Consider the following 20,837-nt stretch of genomic DNA (forward strand, 5'->3'; position numbering starts at 1 on the left):
CTGTCGCAGCCCTACGAACGACAACCGTTAACGGAAAAACATATTTTAAACAGTTTCCAAGATCGAAGAGTAGATGAAAACCGAAACGCTGAGATAACTCAAGCAAACAATTAGATCCTTCGTTGATCACTACTTTGATTTCTCAAAAGAAATATTTGATGCAACTCACTGAATTATGTCTGAATTTTTTTTTATCTCACTTAGACCTGCCTCCACTTCGCCTGATTGTCTGGCGATGTTTCTGAATACTCACTCAACATTTTGCATCTCTTTACTTGCTAAAATTAACAATTTCTTGTACTCGTGAAAGAAATAAGTATTTCCACATACACATTTCAACTTTAGAAAAAAAGATATGAGCAGCTTTGTTGTGTAAATGTTATAACAAATCGAAATGCATGGATGAGAAGAATAAACATTTATTTGTGAAATTATAAAATAACAATTAATTGGCGATCTAGGGCGACTTAATTGATTCCAGTGGCGCATTTCCTTTTTCAGCTGCAGGAAAACCCGAAAAAGCCTGTAGCACCAAATCATCTGAAAATCTTGATCTGCCAATGTCCTCTCTCTCATAAAGCAAAATGTAGAATATCTCCACAGTCTCCAATAAATTCAATACTTCGCCAGAACACTTCGTGACACGACTATTGTCAAACTTAAACCAGTCCGACCAGATTCAACGCCAGAACTACAGTTAACAATAACTGCATGGATATTATAATAGTGGTCTGCTAGATCGAAGTGTTCATCTATTACGAACCTTCGAAAGAGTTTGGTGCTTTCGTCAGAGGTTGAAACTTGTTTGAAGATTATCAGTGTTATTATTAGATTGACTGGTGCCTCAGCTATACTTTTTTCCTTATAACAGTCACCTGATAAAAAATCCATTTTCAGATGAAGAATAAGCTTTGAACGGACTGATTATTAGTCATATAAGGAAACGCTAGATGAAGTTCCAGAAATTCAAATAGGTTTTTGCTACCTCTTGAACATTTACTACAAAGTAAACAAGTGAGGATTTTTCCAGCAAAAGATTCACAAACACAAGACGAGATAGACTTTACGGAATCATTCAATCCAGAGTGGTGCGGGGTACTGATTCTGCTATTGTTTTGCTCACGAAGAGTATTCAACAAAAACCCCAAGAATTCGGAACAATCTTCTTGTTGTCCTAACGAGTATCTACTGGACTTCAAAGACTCCAGGTAATTGGTTGGAGTGAAATATGATAATTTCTCACGATACTGCAGCTGCATGAACAGGTGTTTGAGTTTGGTGAATAAGTAGGAAATATTCTCGTTCTCGTTTATTATTAAAACCTCGTTCTTGAAATTTTTCGCCATGAACAACACTTGTAAAATGTAGCAAGTAGTGTTTCCTATTTTATCTTATCCAATTTTTTCCTCACATTTTTCAGGACAACTCTCTACTTATTCGTAAGGAAGAACATGTTTTACATAATCTGCAAAAGAACTATTTCTCAAGTTGCGATCGATCCTTCCAAGTGGGGAAGGGTTTCGTAGAGATGATAAAATATTTGAAACAATATCATCTGATGAAACATTTTGAAAACGCCTCTGTTATTTTTTTCAATTTTTTTTGTTTTCGGCAACCAGAAGGCCATTGAAAATGCTACTAGTTTGCCCATTCAACCGTATTCGTAACATCAATAAACGGAGTTGGTAATGGTGCCGACTTAATTCAGAACAACCTGTAAATTGAATTCAATTAGCAGTTCATTTAACCAGGTGTATGTTTGATATGAATATGGTGCAATTCGAACCAGGTATTTTTCACCTATTGTTGACAAGATTCCTTCATATGGAACAGATATCTATTACGAAAATACGTCGGTCTTCCTGAATTATTATCATCATAACATTAAAAAAAACATTTGATTGAAATGACGGGGGGGTTCATCAGTGTTGCCACAAGCTATTTTTTTATTGAGGTAGATTTCTGGATGGGAGCGGGGTAGAACCGGGGTGGATTCCTATTTACATTATGACACCAATCACAGTGACGCATTGACGTATACCTATGATTGCCGTTCTTTATATGTCAAATGTCATGTCATACATATTTGAGATCGATGTGTTTTTGAACCATCCTTCGAAAATATTAGTTTCCATGTTCTAATGATAGTCAACATTGCAATCCTCAAGTTTTTTCCACATAATTTCAAAGAATTCGACACCCATCCTCTACTTCCTCCGTAATGCACAATGATTAGTCGCGATCCTTTGTTTGCAGGCTTGTTTGGCGTACACATTCTCGAACCATCAGTTCACCCTTTCGTGTCGTGAGTGTCCTACCAAGTTTCGTCCAAATAGGAAATATGCCATTGTTCTTGTCTATATTCAGTTATTCGTTCTAAGTATTTGTTACGCAATTCCACTATTCTTCTGCTTTCCATAACTGCTTGACATTTGTTGATTATTTCAAATCTAAATCATAGTTTCTTTATCAAATTCTGAAGAGTTTTGTCACAGCAGCTCACGTTATGGCCGGAAGTATTCAATTTATTCCTCATGATTTCAGTTGTAGGAATCTGATTGATTTTGTAACAGTCGTATATTGCTTTTTGAATGATTTTATTAGATGAAGATCTGAGGGTTTTGGTTATACTGAATCAGATCGCGTCTTGCGTTCATAAGGTTTGTTTTTGACGATTTTACGTACAGTTGAGAATTTCGGTCAAATCTGATGTTGCTTGTACGAAAACTTAACAGAGCCGTTTTTGAATATAAAAATTGAGATTTTCAAAAAAACTCGGACATGTCGATTTCTAATTGAAGGGGAACATCTTTCAGACCAATCAGATTTTTTTTAGTACGCACCCCCTTGGAGGGGTGCGTCCGATGACCCTTATTTAGATAGGGAAAGTAGGTCGAGTGGCACCTTGTTTTAAAGGTCTTTCGAATACCTTTACATCTCTTTCAAAAGAAAATTTTTGTAACGATTAGTTCTCGAGATAATTTGAAGATTTAGAGGTATTTTTATTGAGTTCAACTCTTTTTGAGATATATCAAATTGTTTTAAGGTACAATTTACGTTCAGAACTTTCATGAAATAAATAAATTTTTGCTTCTTATGACAACCTGCTGATAAGTGTCCATTTGATCTCGTAAAAAAGTAATAATTATTTGTTTATTACGAGGAGATTTTTTCGGGGGATGGGGTTGGTTACCACCCTTACATTTTAGGTAAATTAAGTGGCATCTCCTTATGAAGGTTGCCTTTTGATGTGGATATTTTATGCTTTGAATAAAAAAGTGAATCATACTAAAAATTTACCTACACAACGAATACAACCTGCCGATTTTCTTGAATGCTGATGACACAGAGAAGTTTAAAAAACTGTTTTAGGGTTAATAAATCCCAATAATTGTTTTTGAAGCACACACAAAAAAAGTAACACCTAATAAGGCTAACTCGCATAGGAAATTGAGAATAAATGTTCAAAATGTGCGCCATTTTGCTCCATGCAACAATAAAGATTTTGTTCGAATTTTGCTCTTACATTATTCAAAATCTCAGGAGTTATAGCTCGGCATTCATCAATAATTCTACGACATAGTTTTCAACTAAATTGGCTGGCGATGTAGCATAAATTTTAGATTTCAAATATCATTACACCACCTCCACCAGTGGTGTTAAATCTGGTGATCGTGCTGGCCATTCAATTGGACCTCTTCTGCCAATCCATTATCCTTCAAAATGATTATTCAAAAAATTTAGAACCTTCTGGGCATAATGGGGTGATGCACCGTCTTGTTGAAAATGGAGAAATTCATCTTGACATTTCGGATCCTGTTCAATTATTTCAACTATACGAGGTTGTATTGCCTCTTCAAGAAGTTGTAAATAAGAATCACCGGTTAAATTTCCATCAATGAAAAATGGACCTATAATATGATTGCCTAATATTCCGGCCCAGACATTTTCGGGATGTTAGGTATGTATTTCTGCGTATTGTTTTGGGTTTCCATCCGACCAATAACGGCAATTGTGACGGCTCACGCAACCATTTAAATAAAATGAGCTTTTGTCCGAGAAACAGATGTTATAAAGCAGCTCGGGATTTTGCATTAATCTCTCTCATGCCCTCACAAAACTCCTGTCTTCGGTCAAAATCATCCTCATTGAGTTCATGAACAAGTTTAATTTTGTGAGGATAGAATTTCTGGTTTTTAAGGATTCTCCATGCGCTCATATGGCTTATTCCGGCCATTGCTGATAAACCTCTGGTACTTAACCTGGGATTGGCGATGACTTGACCATTCACTCCAATCGCATTATCGTCATTCACTACCCTTCTCTGAACATTTCTTTTCTTATTTAAAACCGAATCTGTCTCCCTGAATTTTGTGACCAAATCCAGAACGTGATTTCTGCCTAGGTGTTTACCAGGGTTTCGCTCGTTAAATAAAATTGATATTCTATTAGCATTTTGGTCTTTGCCAAAAAATAAAGCAATAACTGAAACCCTTTCAGCAGTAGTGTAAAGCATTTTTAAACAAATAACAATACACGACCCGTTCAAACAAAACAATCGAACGATGTACTAATGAAAACTGGAAGGAGAGGAGTGGGTATTGATTTAAAAAAAGGATTTTATTTAACAAAAACTGATAAAGAGAACTGCTCGAATTTTTTTTATTTAGGCATACAAGTTACCGAATGGTCTGTCTAATGTATTATTAATATAGCAATTTTAACTTCAAATTATCTCGAAAACTAATCCATACAAACATTTTTTTCAACAGAGTTGTGAAGGTATTTGAAAAACCTTCAAAACAAGAGGCCACTCGACCTACTTTCCCTATCTAAATGAGGGTCGTCGGACGCACCCCTCCGAGGAAGTGCGTACTACAAAAAATCTGATTAGTCAGAAAGGTATCCCCTTTAATTAGAAATCGACGTGTCCGAGCTTCTTTTAAAAATCTTACTTTTTATATTCAAAAACGACTCTGTTAAGTTTTCGTTGTTACACACTGTATACATTGAAACATACTCTCTGTGTTTCAATATTCGAATGCATCCGAATCTTTCGAATGCATTTTTCACCATCGCTATTGGAATTACTACACTGGAGAAAGTCTGCGTTGTTGTCACACTCGTTATTACTATTAGTACTTCCCAATGACGCCACATTTTGAACAGATAACAAGAAATTTTAAGTAAATATAACTGCACCAATATCGAATTCTATTTCATTTCATGATTTCTATTCGTCACCGTAACATGACTTCAAATTTAATTTAATGACTCTTCAGCCAATCACAAAACTCGGTTAGTAAAAATTATCCGATACGAAACGCCAAGTCTACAGTCCACGTGGACTAGTTTGCTGCCGGTTCATTTCTATGTGTTGGTTTTTTTGGTCTTCGAAAGTGCCGACAACTTTAATAGTGCACAATATCGGTTACTTCGACTATAAATATAACTACATTCACATCACAAAATATAAACATTTCCACATTTACGTTTTCAACTTAAACTAAAAATGTCGAATGTCATATCACAAACATCAAAAAAACATTTCACACGCACAGAGCATGATCACGGCACTCGACATCATTGGAAGAGCAGAAGAGCATTGAACTCAGTACTTAGTCACAGAATATCGGAACTATCGGTGTAAGAGTCTTACCGTAAGACACAACCCAAGTAACCGCCGCCAGAGGCGCTAGACACTCAGTCTATGCCCACATTGTCGAAGATACTCGACTCGTGTAACGCAGTAGATTCAAACTAGAACAGCAAATATTTGTTGATTTTTTTCAATTTTTATTTTACATTCTGAGAGGGTAGATTAACTTGAGGGGAGCGAGAGAGTGAAATTAAGTTCAAGAGTGGTAGAACTACCCCGTACGGGATAGCTGTGGCAACAGTGGGGTTCATTGGCTAACCTTCATCTACTAGATTAATTTGTCCAAAATAACGGAGTTTTTCTTGCATCTTCACTGAACAAGGTCATTATTCATCGATAATTTCAAGATTGCAGAGAGAAATACCATTTATATTTGAAATGTTATGATATGATGTAATAAAACTATTTTCATACTTTTCAAATCCGCAATGCAGTTTGCCAGATCATTTATAATAAGTTCATCGTAAAATCCAATTCTGCCGTCTCCCATCCATTGGGAATAAATTGAATAGAGCACTCAAACAAATATTTTCAATCAAACTAATTATTAGGGAAATCTCAATACGGATCAAACTCAATTCAAGAAACACTGCTTCACCACTATACCGACGAAAATCAAATGAGGGAAACCAAACAAATCACTCAAGATAAAATCGAATTGAAGTTTGTTTACGGCTATGCCTGCCCCCTGCTGTTAATTAAATCTGCGTCGCCAGTGAGTGGTGAAGACAGCTAAAATCCTTCGAGAATCAGGGGAGCTTTTAAAAAACCTTTTGAGACAGGGGTTAACTCTCAAGATAACTCACACAAAATGCAAGGCTGTACGAATTTTTCAAACGAATTTCATTCAATTATTGGACTCGTGGAAGTTTATTGCTCGAAATTGGAATGTTTTCAGGTTGCAATTGAATGAATATCTTTTGTTTTTTTTTGTTTTCAGGACAAGACACAGGCATTTCAGAAAAATCTTCAAGTCTCTCTAAGAGCGGTGCCTGTGCGAAAGTAGTGATTCACAATGGATTCAAATCGCTGTAGATTTAATCCATTTGAAAGAACGTTCTCAGGAAGTTTATTCCACACAAATGCAGTTCTCCGAATGTAAGAGTTCATGAACTATGAAGTTCGAAGTGCACTGAGTTCAACCTCGAAATGTTGAGCCGCCACAGTCCGTCATCTATTTCTGATATGTACCGCTCGTGGTGGAATAAAATGTGCCAAGTCACTTCAACACTTGCCGTGAAAGTATCTTTAGAAGAAAAACAAATTCCCAACCTTTCTTCGATGTTCCAAACTATCAAGGTTGCAAGTGATGTTTGCGTCCCCAATAAGGCGGATGGTTCTTTTCTGGATGGAATCCAGCAGCTTCAGGGGAAGCTTAGGGGCGGAGCTTCATACATGAGAGCAATACTCCGAAGAAGGTCTGATATGAGATTTATTAAGCATCAAAAATTGCTGAGGTTTTTACAATTTTTTGGTTCGGAACTGTGTTCCAACTTTTGGAAAGCAGCCTTTGCAATTCCAGCGACATGATTGTGCCGAGACATATTATTGTTCATTTCAACTGCCACCTTATTAATTCAGAAAGTGGAATTGACTGTCCTGACATTACTATATTCGGTTCGGAAGAAAACTGATGCTTGGAATCTGATGGAATTGGCCGATACTTGATGAAAATTCATAACGCTTTGAAAAAATACTTCATTGGAAGAATTTCACTAAACAGTGTATCACAAAAATGCAACGTGTTTCGACACACAAAGGCTTCAGGTGTGTCTTTACTGCGTGTCATTTCATTAATTGCAGAACGTCCCTGTCAATAATCATTTGTGAATTAAAGGAAGTTATTGCAGAAAATGAAATTTATTTCCATATATAAGTCGAAGTTCTTATTCAATCATTGTCAATAGAGTCACATCATTATGAACAGCTCCGTAGAAATGATAGCTTTTCAATACTTTAAAGTGGTAAATCTATTTTTCTTTCAATCATGACGAATTCAGTAACCTATGTGATGATAAAAGAATAAATGAAAACAGAATACGAATCCCTGAGTAATTGATCGTTGATGAATCCGTACTTTTTTCCTGCAAATTTATTCATATACTTTTTAACTGGTATAAATGGTACTGGATATTCCAACATAAGTGGCGTGTTAACCGATATATTTTTATTCCTTGGAAGCAACAAACTGGCCACAGAAGAACTGAAGAGAATGAAAGAATGGCTTCTGTATATCAAAAAGAGCGACGCGAAAATACAGAAAAATTTCAAATGGATGAACATTCGTTATCAGTCCCAAGGAAAAAAATTGAAATCGAAGAAAACAGAATAGAAACACTAGGGACTAGAAACAAAAGAATAGGTAATAGAAAAATTGAAAATCGAAAAATTGAAAATTGATTAAGAGTAAAAATTCAGTCATTATTTTTGAAATCACAAAAAAAGGAAGATTTTATAATAAATATATTGAATACAAATTTGGTACACAAGCTCAGGTCATTTCATTCATTGCAAACGCAGGTACACATTAAACATCAAGTGGTGGAACACAGGTACTTCAAATTAAGGTACTTCCAATTGTGAAATAGGTATATAAAGTATTGAATATGTTGAATTCAGTTAGTAAAGACACGCCCGGGGAAGCCAATATATGGCGAAACATGTGTTGTGTTTTTGCAAAACTGTTTGGTTGAAATCTCGCAATAGAGGATTCTTTGAATATGTTTCATTATGGTTAATAGAAAAATACTCTTGACGGCATTGAGACTGTCAACACTGTGTCAACATCCTTTATAAAATTAATATGCTTTGTCGTCGAATCATTTCACGCCTGATTACAGTGTAACTTCGGGATGAACATTCCTCACTAACCGTTTTTTCTCAACTATTTCGAAGAACGCAAGTACAGAAGTTGATTTAGAATCATCCAAATTTTTTTTTTTGTGAAAGAAGAAGAACTCAATCAATGCTTTACAGGCTGCAACACCCTGAAAAAATGCTCAATACTGATGAAACTTTATTAGTTATCCTTAGATTTGCACCAATTCCATCCAATTAACATTGAAATTTTCAAAAAGTGCTGACGTTATAGTCAAATAACTCGATGGACTCACTTGGTTTGTGTTTTGACAACTGTCTATCTTGAAAATATCGAAGAAACTCATAGCACTTGTCTGTCCACTCAAGCATAGTTCATCTGTTATTGCGATTCTTCAGGAACTATTTTAGAAAACAAAATTTCAAAGAACCTGGATATTTTCCGGGACAGGGTGGAAATCTGAATTGAGAATATCAAAAAACATCATGAAAACTCATTTGTTCCTATAAAGAAGCTGAACAAAATATTCCAAAGTTTTTCTGTATTTGCCGTGATGTTACAGAAATTATTTCAGAAACTGATTTTTTTCCGTAAATGTTACTGTTCAGGAAATATCTGCAAAATATCAGAAACTCGAACAATTGAACTGAACATATTTTAAGTTCCAAGCGTGGTCGAAGTATTGAGATCATTGTTATCCAGTTACATTTTGGAAAATATTTCTCACAAAATCAAGTTAGAACTACTATCCGGCTACGTTCGGTCATAGTATGAACATTTGATAACTAATGGTAGTTTTGGAGAAGATAATAAACTAAATAATTTTCAAATGATCTACGTTTGATGGTAGACAGAATAGAAATCACCTGTTTTGAAACTTCTGCGCTCTTAATCTTCTATGCAGTACTTATTCATATTGTGTTTGTGAAATACAAAGTTGGGCAATAATACTAATGAAGCCAGTGTTGTCAGGTCATTTGCATGCTTATCATTGGATTTTGTGTCGAAAAAAAATCAGCAGAGTAAAACTCTAACTACATACATTATGGTGATTTCTATTTGTTGTGGGAAATATAATCTCCTGCGTGTCACATTGTGAATAGATGTGTAACAGATTTTGTTGACTTTGCTTCTACTATGATATAATGACAATTCAAACGTGCATGACAACTTTTATATTCCTACAGAACAAATGTCGTAATTTTCTTTCAAGTGATTTTTCATGCTATTCGGCAAAGACCAATTTGTCACATCAAAATCCAACGAAATCGATCCAGCCGTTATTGAGTTAAGAACGGTTTTGGGAGGGATTTCGTTTTATATATTGGATTTTTTCATTTTCAATTCATTTTTCCACTTCTAGATCTCTTAAAACGTTTGTTCAAATAACTCCAAATCATTCCTGAACTTTTAGCCCATATAGACTTTCTAAAACTACTAGGTTTTACCGATAGGTACCGGGATCGATGCCCGGCACCTCCACCATATATCTCAACTCACTACTCGCTTTGCTTATTACGAGAAGATTTATCGATGTTTCACCCAACCTTAATTCATCCAAATGATCTGTTTAAAAAAAAATCTGTTTTTCCGTTAACCAGCTGTCGCACCATTACGAACGACAACCCTCAGAAGTCGAAACTTGTGCGAGCTAAGGATTAAAGAGGTCTTACCTTTTAACGTTTGATTCCTAACGAAAGAACACATTCGAAAACTTCATAAAATATTCAGAAGAAAAAAACTAGAAAAATACCCTCAGAAATGAACTAACATTAAATAAATCTCAAGAAATGAACTCGGATATACCTATATGGTAGGTTGAATGGACTGATGCCTATCAGAAAACAGCTACTCCACTGGCTAATACCACGAATGGCGTTGAATTATATCCGACAGGCGATAGTGCAGGAATATTCACAGAAAATTTCCTGCATATGTAACTGGCAATACAACTGAAAGAGTCGACTCTCAATTTTGGAACGGACGCATATTCTGAAAGAATTTAGATTTTCAATTATGGAATATAATTGACTTCAATTCGATGATGGCTACTATCTTACACTGACGAATGGCTAAGGGGCCGGAAACCGATCTACAAGTGTGCCCTTTTCAAAATTCAGGGTCGACTATTTCAGTTGTATTGCCAATTACATATGCAGGAAATTTTCTGTGAAGATTCCAGCACTGACGCCTGTCGAATATAATCCAACGCTGTCCGTGGTATTAGCCAGTGGAGTAGTTGTTTTCTGATAGGCATCAGTCCATTCAATCTACTAAAGTTCATTTCTTTAGATTTGTTTACTGCCTGTCTACAAGCATAGCCCACTGACTAATAAGAAAGTTTGTCTTCCTTATACAGATGAATCGGGCAATTTTCGGATATGCAGTTGGTTAGTACCTCGTCCACTAGATGTAGTGACACATTTTTGATTCTCGCTCCAACTCAAGACGAGGAATGAAATACTCTGAAAGAATTTAGATTTTCAATTATGGAATATCATTGACTTTAGGTCGATGATGGTCACTATCTTGCACTGATGAGTGGCTAAGGAGCCCGAAATCGGTCTGCAAGTGTGCCCGTTCCATAATTGGAGGTCGACTTTTTCAGTTGTATTGTCAATTGCATATGCAAGAAATTTTCTGTGAATTTTCCTGCACTGACGACTGTCGTATATAATTCAACGCCGTCCGTGGTATTAGCCAATGCAGTAGTTGTTTTCTGATAGGCATCAGTCCATTCAACCTACTGTGTAGGTATATCCGAGACGGGTTTGAACATTTTAAGTTCATTTCTTTAGATTTGTTTACTGCCTGTCTCCAAGAATAGCTCACTGACTAATAAGTAACATTAAATAGTTGAAAAAAATTACAATAGAATCATCAAAAACTTACATTAGACTGCTACCCAGCAGGATCGAGGAGATGAGGTAGGAGATGAGCTGCATTCCACAAATACTTTGCAACCGTTTCTCAAAACTGATGAAAGGATACTGAATACTCAATACCTTCTCTTTGTGGTCTTGACCTTCCTCAATATTTATAAAGACTCATATCCTGAGATTGCAACTTTGCTAGGGTCGCCGTACTAAGGTGAAATGTTCAATACGCATCCGTGCAACGTTGCGTATTTGGAGATGGTTTTATATTTCTATATCCTGTAATCGTATCAATTTTGATGTCTATGAATTCGGAATATTGAACTATTGGAATTGTGGATACTGACTGGTTTTGTTTCAGAATATTGAAATTGAGGTTGAAACATCTTTCAAATCATGTATTTGCTTGAATGAATTTGAATTGGGAAAGAAAGTTTTTGGCTTTCTACTACTCCATCTTGATACAAAAAATAAGGATGATCTACACATCCATGTATAGAGTTACTTATTGTAAAATTGATTACTTCCTTCCTTTCCTTGAAAGATTCCCTCATCCTTGTTTTTTGTATCAAGATGGAGTAGTAGAAAGCCAAAACCTTTGTTTCCCAAAAATTAATCACTTCAAAAATATAACCCCTTCAATTCGAATTTGAATTATTTAATGACTATTTTCCATATTTGAGAATATTGAATCTGTCGCAGCCACATGATATACGATGTAACAAATTCGACGTGGGGGTTCCCGGTGAGTTTTTTCATCAAAGTATATCTATAAATATTGTACTTCTTCTGCAAATGTGACCAATTACAAGTATCGAAAGGAATGTGATGTAATTTCGTGAAAAAATAGGGTTGCATGAAGTAGAAAAAATCACTGACTTAACTTTCAATCTTCATAAAAAATTGATGATTTAAGCTGTCATCAATTTCTTGGTTTCTTCTTGATGGATGTTTTCTTGAACTCGCCAATGAAGACTTCCAAAGGCTACCGATATTGGACTCATTGCACCTACATATAATGCAATAAATGTGATTTGTGAGCTTGCTGGGACTAGAATTCTAAGTTCGAAAGCAGGTTTTCATATTGTGATTCAGACCAAGTTATTCCTAACTTATCTGGCAGTTCTCTTGAGAAACGGATGTCTCTGTGCGACTTTTGATCGCATGAAGTGAAAAAAATCACTGATTTAACTTTCAATTTTCATGAAAAATTGATGATTTAGGCTGTCATCAATTTCTTGGTTTCTCCTTGATGGATGTTTCTCTTGAACTCGCCAATGAAGACTTCCAAAGGCTACCGATATTGGACTCATTGCACCTACACATAATCCAATAAATGTGATTTGTGAGCTTCCTGGGACTAGAATTCTCAGTTCGAAAGCAGATTCTCATATTGTAATTCAGACCAAGTTATTCCTAACTTATCTGGCAGTTCTTATCTGGCAGTTCTTGAGAAACGGATGTCTCTGTGTGACTTTTGGTCTCACAAATAGTTTCTATTCCGATCGATGATAATTTGTTTTATTCAGAAATTTGCATTCTCATACTACTTCCATTTTTTATTTGTGCCCATTTTTTGACGTCATTTATCCATTTGTTGAGGATATAATTCGAATATTTAAAGCCTTGTACCTGAAACATTCGATTTTGTTCATAGATTTCAAATCTTCTCAGAAAACGAAATTCCGAACGTCTAACATTCACCAAAAAACATTGTCAAACATTCGGAAGGATGAAGCAATTAGTTTTGCACGTGTTTAATTCAGAAATTTGCATTCTCATACTACCGATTTTACTTCCATTATTTATTTGTGCCCATTTTTCGACCTCATTTATCCATTTGTTGAGGATATATTTCGAATATTTAAAGCCTTGTACCTGAAACATTCAATTTTGTTCATAGATTTCAAATCTTTTCAGAAAACGAAATTCTGAACGTCTAACATTCACCAAAAAAAATTGTCAAACATTCGGAAGGATGAAACAATTAGTTTTACACGTGAGGTGACAATTTTCGAAGTATAATTTCTTTTTTTTTTAAGTAATCGATGATGTGGTTTGGTGTTCAGACCACAGACAGTTCTTGTTTCGGATCACAATTGCAGGTCAATTACCTTCATTATAGATTCAAATAGCAAATTTTTCTGTGGAAAATTGCTCACTGGATGTTGAGAAATTAATTCAATATTCAACAAAACAATTCATTTCACGCAAACATTACTTCATAGTTAATTAACTTGGTGAAACAATGTTTGAATGAGTATATCAATCAATCTAACGCTTTCGGTAATTGATTTCGAAACATGTTTAATATTCATTTTGGAATTGAATTTCGCTTATCTGTAAAAATATAGTTACGCATGCAGTGATTGAACAAATAATAATGGGATTAAATTCGAGCACGAAAATGTTCATAAATTCACAGGTAATTGATTATAGAAAATACAGGGTACACACATATTACAGCAATTAGACTTTCCACAGTAAATGAAAATTTCTACGCTGTTTAGGAATAAAAAAATATATATTATATCAATAAGTTTATAACATGATGTTATTTTTTGAATTACTTTAATTGTTCAAGATATATATATATATATATATATATATATATATATATATATATATATATATATATATATATATATATATAGATTATTCGATCCAATCCTCAAGCATCGATTCTATATCACGGAATATTTACCAATGCTCGACCTACTCATATCGATATTCACCTTTATTATAACCTAGATTGCAAGAAATTCACTCCCCCATGCTTGTTAGATGACCAATTCGATCTAATATCGACATATATCAATCAAAATCAACCTGCTGATTCCTTACCACAGACAAAATAACCCAATTTATAAGAAGAAATGTTTACCTAAGCTGATACAGCATGAATCCACTTTTGAATTTTTCAAAGCCGTTTTTTCCCAACCCTTTTCTTATTATAGGAAATATCAATGACAATGCAATAATATTATACATGGATTATGAAAGAGTCTTTTTAGAACACGAGCTATGCCATGCCAGCGGTACCTTAGGTTAGGTCCAAAGTGAGTGGGTCTATTCAACTTTTCACTGCAACCCACAACGGTTTATTGTGGCTCACACTTATTAATACTCGACCAAATGAACCCAGTTTTTTAACGAACCGAATACTTTGTATGGTGAGTGGTCTTTCAGGTCATATGGTGAGAGTACGGCTCTGCCGAACTCTAATAACCTCTAATAACCTCAGCGGGGCAAGCACAAAGTATGTGCTCTGCTGTTCCATCATTTTCCAAACAGAGGCGACACACAGTGTCTTCCGACAGTCTAAGCCTTTGCATATAATAATTCAAATGATAAGTGACTATTTCACATAATAGTTCATCTCTACTGTAGGCCAACAACTGTTTGGTATCAAGTTTGTAAGAGTGAATACTCGCCTTGGAGTGAGCCAAGTCTGGAAGATTCTGATCCCATGAAGCTGCTTGCAGCACCCTCCTTTGCAAGGGAGTCAGCAACCTCATTGCCTTCAAGGCCAGTATGGCCAGGAATTCAGACCAGAATCCTATCGAGGAGAGTCGTTTTTGGCAATTTGCTACCAATTTAGACGTTGCTTGGTGGAAGCCAGAAGCACTTGACTGTCCGACAATATTTTTAGTTACTACTGTATGAGGTTGTATTCTTCCAATTTCTCCGCATACAATTCAATAGCGAAAATTTCCGCTTGAAGTACAGTCGCATAGGTTCCTAGGCAGGTTGATATCTCTGTCCTGGGTTTGCGACTGAAAACACCTGCTCTAGAACTGGAAGGTGTTTTTGATCCATCTGTGAACAAACAACTATCTGTTTTTAATATTTCCCTCTCCCGGATGATCAAATCCTTCCTACTCGGGAACAGTACTTTATAAGGCAGTTTGTAGTTGACAGGTGGTACCTTAGTTACCTGTAGGGCCTTCCAAGCCAGATGGGTTTAGGAAAAAAACAGGGACTTTTCCCTGCAACACCAGGGGTTGACATTTTTCCTCGTAACCCTTGCCTATTGTAAGAAGTTATCAGTAACAAGGCTTCAACCAGTGGTATTATTTATTCATTTATTTATTTATTTTCAAATATGTCACTTGTTGAAAGGTACAATGAAAAAAAAAAGAAAAAACATATCTTCCAATATACACTAACAAGAAAAACGTCAGCTTGAAAGAAGAAAAAAACTATAGGTATTCACAAATAATTTGCCAAATGAACAAGAAACACAAATAACATGGAGAGGGATGAAATCATCGATAAAATTCCTCCAAGGAGTAGCCTTTTTATGAATTCCATATTCTTTCGATAGATTAATGATGTGATGCAGCGGATATGATAACTCATGAGCACATTTGTTTAGGAGCCTATTTGAAATATCATCATAACCACTTGCACCCGAGTTTTTTAGTGTTTTTATCAAATCAACTATGTCATATTCACTAATGGAATGCATTAAAAAGGAGTTTTGGCAGATGGGAACATCATTTTCCATAAATTTAATGTCTATCTCATCATGACACTTCATAGGGGAAAAAAGGGCATTGAAATCATTAGCCATCTCGATTTTTGATATCTCAACATAACCATCATGCATTTCAATATTATTGTTTCGTTTGTCATTTTTTCTGAGATGGTTAATCACCTGCCACATTGTTTTCGACTTATTATTGGATTTTGCTATTATATGATCAACATGGCGTTTATGATTTTCCTTCAATTCTTCCCTATAAATTTGTGCTAGATGCTTGCTCACATTTTCATAGCGAGCATCTTCCCTGGCACACTCTGAATGAAGCGAAACTAAGCCTTTGAGTTCCTGCGTGAATATTAGTTTTTTTTTCTCTATCCACGAAAACGAATTGATGGAAAAGCCACTTCAATGTAATAATGAATTATTTTATGGAATGTATCATACGCAAGATTTGGGCAGGTGATGCCATCAAGATCTTCCTAGGACTCTCTACCCAGTAGATCTTTGAACAATTCTATATTTTTTTCTGAGAACACTCTACCAAAATTACATGATTTTTCATCTCGTATATCCTTTTCTTCAGTGAAGAATCTAATCACTTGAGCAAAGTGATCTGTGATGTGCAAGTCTCTCACAAAGACTTCGTGAGCATTTTTATTTTCAATAATGAAATTATCAAGGCAAGTACTAGTGTTTGCTGTTGTACGTGTTGGAACAGATATCGTATGTTTCATGTCGAAACATGCCAGCTGGTCATGAAATAGTTTGAAATTCATACTATCCACTATTTAAATTGAAATCCCTGCCTATAATTACATCATTGTTATCTCCATTTTCGGATAATAGGGTGAGTATTCCAATAAACAATTTCAAGAAAGTGATGAAATTACCTGATGGAGGCCTATAGATACATGTAACCAATATCGAATGATGAATGGCCTTCTGGTCTATCAGGTTACTTTCCAGCGTATTTAGCCTTACATCTATGAAGGGGGCATCATGTTTGAAAAAATATATGTAGATAACTCTTGCCTCATGTTTATAAAAACAACCATAACTGAAAGGAAAGAGATCTCGAAATGAGCGAGTCGGTACGGTAACTTTGAAGTTATGAAGAAGTCTGATATTTCTCTCATACAGAAATCCTGGGTCATCGGGGAAAATTTATAGAATTGAGGAAGATCCATGGAAAGTTTATTCCGAATCACAGAGACCCCAAGAACAACAACAACGTCAATCAGATATAAGGCTGATGACCAATCTGATGAAGATATCGTACCTGTTTTTTCATTTCAAACAGCAGTCACTCAAGATACGATGCAAGAAGAAGCATCAGTGACTGGAAATATGAAAAAATGTTCAGTGAGAAGAATCTTTTGGGAAAAAAAATGTCCCTAGGTAGAAAGACTGTCTCCTCTAATAATGAAGATTTTGAAAAGAATTGAAAGAGGTTGGAGAAAAATCATTTTTTGAAAATAGAATAACTTGACAAACGAATAGTGCAAGAAATTTATTTGAACAGATTTATCGTATTATCAATTAACCTTTTTCCTAAAGTACGAAAAATCACTCACTAGTAGCGCTAGTAGTTCGATAGGGACAAACACTGCCTAATCCTCATATAAGCATATGGTGAAGTACAATTAAAAAAGAATGTTTCAACAGAAGAAAATGTTTCTGTAGCAAAACTAAAATTTGCAACTATAAAGGATAACAATGTTGTAACATTAAAACGTTGGCTTGCATGCCGTAATTTGAAAGTAACTGGGAAAAAAAGTTAATTAATAGAGAGGTTAGTATACAGACTCTAGTAAACGAGAAGCGGTAGATTCAAACTGTAATAAAAGAAATTTAAAATAATTATGAATTTCAGACTTATTTCCGAATGAAATATGAATCAATATAGAAGGTAATGAAATGAATTAAATTAAATATAATGAATATAATTCAATAAGCGATTGAGATTATATCTCATTCTAATCAATGGTAATTAACTATGAAAAATTTACTATTCATTTCATGTTTAGAGCATACATATGAATATTTATTTATTTTTTGCACTGTTAAATCCACTCTCCTCGAAGCATGTATTCATTTCTTACATCTAACCTTATTATGAGGTTTTATAAATGGTATGAAAAACACGTTTTCTTCCGGATATCGATTATCCGACGTACAATTCGCAAAACAGCAATGCTTTGTTGGCATTATACTAGCACAGAAAAAAAATTTATATCAGATTTATATTTTTAAATAATAAAATGATATTACGTAAATAATACTGTTTTACATGTGAATAGTTTATTGTTTGTCCCTACTACTGGTGCTGCCTTTCGTGATACGTTTGCGGTACTATTCTCAGGAAAAAGGCTCATCACAAAGCATATTACTCTATAAAGTAATGGAGAATAGATTATTGAGACTAATGAAGAGAAGTGGTCAACAAATACACGACGTACATAACCTTGAAGTTGCCGTTAACTTCTCATGAGAGATATACATTTATTCGAACTACGAATCAATAACACATATGTATTTGTTTCAATATATGTTCATATGTTTCAATAGGATTTTTCATCTTGAAATTCACAATCACAAGTGATTTCACGACTATTTATTAGAAATATATGGTTTGATGAATATAATCCCATGAAATACCTATAAATCCAAGAAAATATACCAACTTCACACATTTTCAGCTTTCAGAGTTTTATTATATTAGTTTGAACTATAAAATTTTTCAAATGGAATGAAACTAAATTCAACTGTGTAAATCAACTAGCTTTTATGTCATGCAATGAGCCAGTCACAATAACTATTTTCGAATTTCTCGTGCTAGAATGAAAAGAAATTTGAATATGAGGAAGGTTCAGCTCGTGTCGTAAAGGCTTGTGAATGCTAATTACGGAGTATTCGGTGCTGCTAGGAATTTGCCTGCAATGTGTACATTCCAATTCATTCCCTAGGAATTTTCCCGATGCGAGTTTCATATTACTTGTTAACTATACAAGGTCTCCGTTGCTGCAGAATTGATAACAGTATTATATTATCTTCTAGGGGTGTATTCAAATACAGATGAATGCAATTACGGAAGTAAACAACTTTGATAGTTATGGAACCAGTTTTTCATCGAATAATTTGTAGAAATCATAGCACTTTCTCACAATGACTTCATGAGGCAACATTGTGAAAAAAGTGTAACATGATTTTAAGTCATTATGCTTATGTAACCCACACACCTCCTAAGAGAGAGACATAAAATCAAATATTTTAATTTCCAGAAAAAAAATTGAACTCTGAACTCCTGCAAAGTATGGATATTATTGAATTCTAAAATGTTCAATATCTCATGTGTAACGCGGGACTTCATGAATATTGATGATTCAGCAAACAATTTGAATTGGATTTCAGTTCAAATGCTGATTTTTCAATCAAGTTCTGACGTAGAGGTTTCAAGAATGAAATTTGCTCTCATTTGTCAGTTATAAAATATTAAACAGTGCATTTTTTAATTCTCCTCCCTTTCGTTCTTTGAACGGGTCAACTCAAAAAATTGAAATCAATGCATGAATACTTGATTTTGAAGTGAAATTGATAGAAGAAGCTTTCAAGATGGTGACTGGGCGCCATCTGGGAAAAAATTAAATGGGAAGGGGGGTCTTTTGAAATATCATTTTGAAGCCAACGATAAATACTTCACAACCCTAGTCAATATCTTCACCTACAAAAATGGCGGAACATTTGATAATTTCTTGAAGATAAACACATTAATTTTTTTCAGAAATATTCCTTCTTATCTGCCATATGGCAATTCCATCAACCTGATAAGGTTTATTAAGTTATTTTTTGTTCAGCAAACCGTCAAAAAATGTCAGTACGACAATGAATATCATTGTTCAGTTAGAATATTCTCATTTAGTTTTCGGTTTTACTGGTAGAAAGGTACCACGTCAACAATCTGGAAAAAGGTCAATTCTCGTCCATTGGAAAAAAAATTGAAGCAATTTTTATTTACGGTGCGACGCGAATTAACTATCGACGGCACTAAACTTGTTTTTCAGAAATAATTTTATTGTTAATAAACTTGAAAATGGAAAATTATAGAAATACAAAATAAATGAAATTATACGTGTTGTTGCTTTGAGGAATGAAATCTGACTGATTCTGGATGCGAAGCTTCGAAGATGTGCGTTCCTGTGAGAACTATCTTGTCAGCCTCTGGAACAGAGTGGTGGTACTGCTAGGTCAGCGGGATTGTCGTAAGTGGTGAGATAATTCGCGTAACTTTCACGAGACCGAAAGGATTTTCAATGAACGTTTTCCGAATCGTCCTATCTGTGGAAAATATTTGAGGAAACTTGTATCCAAATTCATAACTACTGGCAGTGTACATAACGAGCCCCCGGGTCATCCGTCCATTCCGGAAGAACAGCAAGTGGAAATAATTGGTGAGATGGAAGTGAATCCTGAATAGTCTACTTATTCCGTCGCGAATGTTTGTGAGGTGTCTCATTCTACTGTGTGGAGAGTTTTGAAGAGGAGTAGGTATCATTCATACAAAATCAAAATGGTACACCAATTAACTGAAGATGACCCTGATCCAAGAACAGAATTCTGTGAAATCATGACGGAAACCATTGCAAGGCATCCTACCTTTTCCTATAATATTTGTTCTAGTGACGAATGTATATTTTTTCCTAAACCGCAATGTTCACACACAAAATTGCCGTCATTGGAGTGACACCAACACTTACGTTTTCCAGGAAAGACATACTCAATATCCAGAAAAAATTAACGTGTGGGCAAGAATACTGGTGAAACAAATTGTATGACCTCTATTTATTGATCAAAATTCAACAGGGGAACTGTATTTGAATATACTGGAAACTACTGTTGACCTCTCATCACTGAAATCGTCGACGCGAGTCTTAACGAATTCGATATTGACATTGTATTCCAACCACATTACTAGAGACAAGTGAAAAACTATTGAGA

Source organism: Leptinotarsa decemlineata, unplaced genomic scaffold (assembly GCF_025532065.1).
Source record: "Leptinotarsa decemlineata unplaced genomic scaffold, Ldec_3_MD MMD2_tig00026340_RagTag_RagTag, whole genome shotgun sequence".
Classification (NCBI taxonomy): Eukaryota; Metazoa; Arthropoda; class Insecta; order Coleoptera; family Chrysomelidae; genus Leptinotarsa; species Leptinotarsa decemlineata.